Source organism: Pelodiscus sinensis, chromosome 1, assembly GCF_049634645.1.
Source record: "Pelodiscus sinensis isolate JC-2024 chromosome 1, ASM4963464v1, whole genome shotgun sequence".
In the NCBI taxonomy this organism is placed as follows: domain Eukaryota; kingdom Metazoa; phylum Chordata; order Testudines; family Trionychidae; genus Pelodiscus; species Pelodiscus sinensis.
Window position 1 is genome coordinate 2,668,095 of NC_134711.1, and position 7,078 is coordinate 2,675,172.

The following is a 7,078-nucleotide window of genomic DNA, read 5'->3' on the forward strand; positions in this document are numbered from 1 at the left end:
TGCAACCAGCCTTCCCCCTCCTGGTCCCCATCACACCGTGCTCCCCTGTCCTCCGCCTGCCTGCCTGGCCCAGAGGGAGGATTGCCAGCACCCGCCCCGGAGACCCCCGCCAGGCCTGACCTCAGTCAAGGCTGGGTTAGCCCGGTGCCTGGGCTTCCCGCCTTGTCCCAGGGAGTAGATCAGGCTCCTCACTGCCTCGGGCAGCCCACGGGGAGCGGGGGGCTGTTGTGAGGCGAAGAGGCCCCCTCCCAGGAAGGATGAGCAGGTGAAATCAGCTTAATGAGAGGAGCTTGGCTCAGCCCCCTGACCCCTTGTGGAGGATTAAGGACACAGGACCCCCCCCCCCCCCCCCGCTGAGAGCGCTCCCTTCCCTTCCCTCCCTTCTCCGTCGCGTTCCTCTCCCTCGGTGAACCTCTGCTGCCCGGCCCATGGGACCGGCCCGCCTCTCGGGGATGCCCTGGTCCGGCCTTGCCTCGTTGCCATGGCAACGCGCAGCCCTCGAGAAAGGTCAGCGAAGGATAGGACGGAATCGGAGGAGGTGACAGAGCCGCCGGATCGCGCATGGCGCTGGACGAACCCGGGAAGGACACTCTCGTCCCGCCTGCCCCCCAGACCCGTCGCTGGCTTTTATCGTCCAAGTGCATTTCTCCACCCTTTCTCTTTAGAGAGTATCTGTCTAGCACCTCTCTGTGTGACCGACGACTGTTGTTCCAAATGATCCATCCATCGGTTTGCCTATATTCTGCATTATTCCGCAATATTTGGCTTTCTGGAGTATCTGCCTGGTTTTCTAGGGCAGTGTTTCTCAACCAGGGGTACGAGTTCCCTTAGGGGGTACGTCAACACCACTGAAGTGTGGAGAAAACTGAACGTTTGTTTACGTTTTACAGCGTTTTATTATTTTTGAACTTTTTAACACCCACAAATTTCATCGCCCGCCTGGCTATGATTAAGTTGCTTGAACAAATGTGTTGCAACCATAGAAACAAATTTTGTGTGGCTGAAAATTGGGGGTACTTGGGGTACTTATAGTTTTTTTAAAGGGGTAATTTATATAAAAAAAGGTTGAGACACACTGTTCTAGAGCACATGGATGGAGGTGCCTCGCAAACGGAATGGCAGAGGGGCACCCATTAACGTGGGAGCTACTGCCCCCGGCTTTGCATAATTTTGTGTGATAGGATGAGCGTCAGTGGGCTATTAATAGAGCATCTTGTGCATATGCCCCCCCTGCAATGGCATTAAGAGACTAATGTGGTTGCAAGGATAATGGCGCAAATTCCAGGAAAGGCCAAAGTTAAGGTTGCCAATTTAACCTTAACCCTGCCCTCTTTGTGCATATGCGTTGGTAAGCTGCAGTCATTAATTTCATGCTCACCTTTGCTACTCAGATAATAAAATAGCATATCATAGATGAGTGTATGCAGCATCTCTTAATGGTTTCTATTCTTTTACCCTGACACTGGTTTCATTGTCACGCTGGTTATCTTCGCTCCAAGGTATGAAGCTCCAATCTTTTTCCTTAGCCGGTATGAACTGTGCGTCTCCTTTTCAACCAGCAGCCAGGCCTCCCAGAGGTGTGATTCAGCGGATGAGGAGGCTAACTTGGATGGCCTACATTTGCCAGCAAAGTCTGTGTTGTTCTGCGTAATCTGTCATATGCCGTATAAGAACATTACCCGGTGTACTTAACTATCAATGACTTTCTGGGGCATGCTGTCATAGCGTGTAGGACACAGGCCTAGAAGACCCTACACGGCTACCTAACACTACAGCGAAGAACAGTCTGATTTTGTCAGAGCTGAGCACTTGTATGTGATCATGCACCCAGAGATTCTAAAGGATGCCCCAAAAGGGGCAGAGTTAAGGTTGCCTATGACCTAATCTCAGTGGGGCCAATTCAGATGTTTCTTGGGGCAAGGGGAGACATTCTGGTCTGCCTCCCTCAGCCATGTTCATGGGACAGATGTTCAAAAGAACACCATGGGATTTTCTTTTTGATGATGGGAAATGGATCCCCCCCCCCACATGCACACCCTGTAATCTGACTCGGCCAGAACCCTCACCCTGAGGCAGAGCCTGATGCTGGGAAACAGGAGCCCCATGAGCTGAAGGGAGACGTGCCTGCAAACAGGACAATGGAAAGGGGAGTGGGGACAGGGCGGGAGTATTAGTTATAGGGGCAGAGGGCAGGGCTACGAGTCCTGGAGATTTTCAGGGCAATTCCCAGTGTCCAGGATCCCCCCCAACACCCCCACGGGCCAGTAGCACAAGCACTATGCTCCCCTAAAGCAGGGGTGCTATGAGGGCATGGTGAGGCCTGTGGCTGGACATGTCCTGTTGTGCATGTATGCGCACACACATGCACACACATGCTCACACGCACACACACTTGTGCGCACGCGCACATGCACACACACACATGTACCCATACACGTGCCCACATGCGTGCTTGCACACACACATGTACACATGCAGGCACGCACACACGTGCACACACACACACACACACACCAGCACTAAACACGCAGATGGAGTTTTCTCCCATGAACAGGCTCTGGCTTTACTCTTCTGCTCCAGCAGGGCGGCGAGCGCCTTCGAGTCCCGGCCCAGGGACGGTGCGTAGCCAGGAGGGCATTGCGTGAGGATGTTACAACCCGAGCCAGGCCCCCGGCTGCAGGCAAGCCAAGCGGCGGGAAGCACCCGCACAGAGGGCCAGGAGCTGGGTCTGCCCTCCTGGGTGAGTGCTTCATAGACCCTGGGGCTGTTGGGAGAAGTGTGTGCCCAGCCAGGGGCCTCAGGGCAGTTCTAGGGTTCCTGCAGGGCTGAGCCAAATACCCCAGCACAGCAGTAGGGGGCGCTGCAGGGGGTGGGATGCACAGTTCAGTAGGAGTCTCTCCTGTAGGGCTGACCCCAAAACCCAGCCTGGTTCTGGGGGGCGCTGCACTGCAGGGGGTGGGGTGCAGAGCCCTGTAGGGGTTGCTCCCGCAGGACTGAGCCAAATACCCCAGTATGGCTCTAGGGGGTGCTGCACTGCAGGGGGCAGGATGCAGAGCCCTGTAGGGGTCGCTCCCGCAGGGCTGAGCCAAATACCCAGGTACGGCCCTAGGGGGCGCTATGCTGCGGGGGGGGCGGAGCTCTGTAGAGGTTGCTCCCGCAGGGCTGGCCCAAATACCCAGGTACGGCCCTAGGGGGCGCTGTGCTGCGGGGGGGGGGGGCGGAGCTCTGTAGAGGTTGCTCTCGCAGGGCTGGCCCAAATACCCAGGTACGGCCCTAGGGGGCGCTGTGCTGCGGGGGGGGCGGAGCTCTGTAGAGGTTGCTCCCGCAGGGCTGGCCCAAATACCCAGGTACGGCCCTAGGGGGCGCTGTGCTGCAGGGGGGGGCGTAGCTCTGTAGAGGTTGCTCCCGCAGGCCTGAGCCAAATACCCAGGTACGGCCCTAGGGGGCGCTATGCTGCAGGGCGGCGGAGCTCTGTAGGGGGGGCAGTCTCCCCTCTGCCCCAGTGCTCATGCTGGTGTCCCATTGTAGCTAAGGGGCTCTTGAAGGAAGCAAGTTGGGGGGCTCACGAAAGGTGCCCCGGCTGACTTGGTGCTGAGCCTGTGCCCCAGTGTGCTGCTAGCCAGGCCACCTCGTGGCAACACGGCGTGTGATAAAGACAAGGCCCGAGTAGGGTACAGATCCCTGGGATCCTTTGCCAGGCTTGGGGGGCCCCGTCCGGACTCCCCCCTGATAGCTCCTCGTTGCGCTGACAAACCGGCCCATCCGGCTTCTGCTGGCACTTGCTCCATGTCCTCTGAGTCTGTGGCGTGGCCTTACTGGCCACTGCTCAGCGGCTCCCCCGCCCCACCCCAGAGGTGGCTGCATGCCGGCGAGTTGCATTGGCAGCAACCAGGGAGCGAAAGGTTTGGGGTTCCTGTGGGTTGGAAGGGGGGGTGCAGTTCAGAGCTGGGCCTGTTTAAGCCCCGGTGGGAAGGGGACGTGGGGTTTTAGGTGGTTTTCCAGGAAGCGGTGCGGAGCCGTTCCCCGCACCAGGGTGTGTCCCATGGCAGGCCCCTTGTCACCACTACCAAATGGGGCAGGCCTCTCTCATTGTCAGCATCATCAGCAACTGCAGGCCTATTGGCAACCCTACAATAACAAACCAGAGCCCAGGGCTCCGGAGAGACCCTGCAATCAGAAAGCGCCCATGCAATACGACGCCCATCCCTTTGAAAATGCAAGTACCCTGGGAACCCGTTTCTCCAGGGGCTGCCCACGCGGCGCTGAGCTGTACCAGTGCTCAGCCTGGCGGCTGCAGGGCAGTAATGGGACGGTACCAGTGCTCAGCCTGGCGGCTGCAGGGCGCAGTGATGGGCCGGTACCAGCGCTCAGCCTGGCGGCTGCAGGGCAGTGATGGGCCGGTACCAGCGCTCAGCCTGGCGGCTGCAGGGCAGTAATGGGCCGGTACCAGCGCTCACCCTGGCGGCTGCAGGGTGCAGTGATGGGCCGGTACCGGCGCTCAGCCTGGCGGCTGCAGGGCAGTGATGAGCCGGTACCGGCGCTCAGCCTGGCGGCTGCAGGGCAGTGATGGGCCGGTACCGGCGCTCAGCCTGGCGGCTGCAGGGCAGTGATGGGCCGGTGCCGGCGCTCAGCCTGTCGGCTGCAGGGCAGTGATGGGCCGGTACCGGCGCTCAGCCTGGCGGCTGCAGGGCAGTGATGGGCCGGTACCGGCGCTCAGCCTGTCGGCTGCAGGGCAGTGATGGGCCGGTACCGGCGCTCAGCCTGGCGGCTGCAGGGCGCAGTGATGGGCCGGTACCGGCGCTCAGCCTGGCGGCTGCAGGGCAGTGATGGGCCGGTACCGGCGCTCAGCCTGGCGGCTGCAGGGCGCAGTGATGGGCCGGTACCGGCGCTCAGCCTGGCGGCTGCAGGGCAGTGATGGGCCGGTACCGGCGCTCAGCCTGGCGGCTGCAGGGCGCAGTGATGGGCCGGTACCGGCGCTCAGCCTGGCGGCTGCAGGGCAGTGATGGGCCGGTACCGGCGCTCAGCCTGGCGGCTGCAGGGCGCAGTGATGGGCCGGTACCGGCGCTCAGCCTGGCGGCTGCAGGGCAGTGATGGGCCGGTACCGGCGCTCAGCCTGGCGGCTGCAGGGCGCAGTGATGGGCCGGTACCGGCGCTCAGCCTGGCGGCTGCAGGGCAGTGATGGGCCGGTACCGGCGCTCAGCCTGGCGGCTGCAGGGCGCAGTGATGGGCCGGTACCGGCGCTCAGCCTGGCGGCTGCAGGGCAGTGATGGGCCGGTACCGGCGCTCAGCCTGGCGGCTGCAGGGCGCAGTGATGGGCCGGTACCGGCGCTCAGCCTGGCGGCTGCAGGGCAGTGATGGGCCGGTACCGGCGCTCAGCCTGGCGGCTGCAGGGCGCAGTGATGGGCCGGTACCGGCGCTCAGCCTGGCGGCTGCAGGGCAGTGATGGGCCGGTACCGGCGCTCAGCCTGGCGGCTGCAGGGCGCAGTGATGGGCCGGTACCGGCGCTCAGCCTGGCGGCTGCAGGGCAGTGATGGGCCGGTACCGGCGCTCAGCCTGGCGGCTGCAGGGCGCAGTGATGGGCCGGTACCGGCGCTCAGCCTGGCGGCTGCAGGGCAGTGATGGGCCGGTACCGGCGCTCAGCCTGGCGGCTGCAGGGCGCAGTGATGGGCCGGTACCGGCGCTCAGCCTGGCGGCTGCAGGGCAGTGATGGGCCGGTACCGGCGCTCAGCCTGGCGGCTGCAGGGCGCAGTGATGGGCCGGTACCGGCGCTCAGCCTGGCGGCTGCAGGGCAGTGATGGGCCGGTACCGGCGCTCAGCCTGGCGGCTGCAGGGCGCAGTGATGGGCCGGTACCGGCGCTCAGCCTGGCGGCTGCAGGGCAGTGATGGGCCGGTACCGGCGCTCAGCCTGGCGGCTGCAGGGCGCAGTGATGGGCCGGTACCGGCGCTCAGCCTGGCGGCTGCAGGGCAGTGATGGGCCGGTACCGGCGCTCAGCCTGGCGGCTGCAGGGCGCAGTGATGGGCCGGTACCGGCGCTCAGCCTGGCGGCTGCAGGGCAGTGATGGGCCGGTACCGGCGCTCAGCCTGGCGGCTGCAGGGCGCAGTGATGGGCCGGTACCGGCGCTCAGCCTGGCGGCTGCAGGGCAGTGATGGGCCGGTACCGGCGCTCAGCCTGGCGGCTGCAGGGCGCAGTGATGGGCCGGTACCGGCGCTCAGCCTGGCGGCTGCAGGGCAGTGATGGGCCGGTACCGGCGCTCAGCCTGGCGGCTGCAGGGCGCAGTGATGGGCCGGTACCGGCGCTCAGCCTGGCGGCTGCAGGGCAGTGATGGGCCGGTACCGGCGCTCAGCCTGGCGGCTGCAGGGCGCAGTGATGGGCCGGTACCGGCGCTCAGCCTGGCGGCTGCAGGGCAGTGATGGGCCGGTACCGGCGCTCAGCCTGGCGGCTGCAGGGCGCAGTGATGGGCCGGTACCGGCGCTCAGCCTGGCGGCTGCAGGGCAGTGATGGGCCGGTACCGGCGCTCAGCCTGGCGGCTGCAGGGCGCAGTGATGGGCCGGTACCGGCGCTCAGCCTGGCGGCTGCAGGGCAGTGATGGGCCGGTACCGGCGCTCAGCCTGGCGGCTGCAGGGCGCAGTGATGGGCCGGTACCGGCGCTCAGCCTGGCGGCTGCAGGGCAGTGATGGGCCGGTACCGGCGCTCAGCCTGGCGGCTGCAGGGCGCAGTGATGGGCCGGTACCGGCGCTCAGCCTGGCGGCTGCAGGGCAGTGATGGGCCGGTACCGGCGCTCAGCCTGGCGGCTGCAGGGCGGTGATGGGCCGGTACCAGGGCGGTGATGGGCCGGTACCAGCGCTCAGCCTGGCGGCTGCAGGGCAGTGATGGGCCGGTACCAGCGCTCAGCCTGTCGGCTGCAGGGCGGTGATGGGCCGATACCAGCGCTCAGCCTGGCGGCTGCAGGGCGGTGATGGGCCGGTACCAGCGCTCAGCCTGGCGGCTGCAGGGCGGTGATGGGCCGGTACCAGCGCTCAGCCTGGCGGCTGCAGGGCGGTGATGGGCCGGTACCAGCGCTCAGCCTGGCGGCTGCAG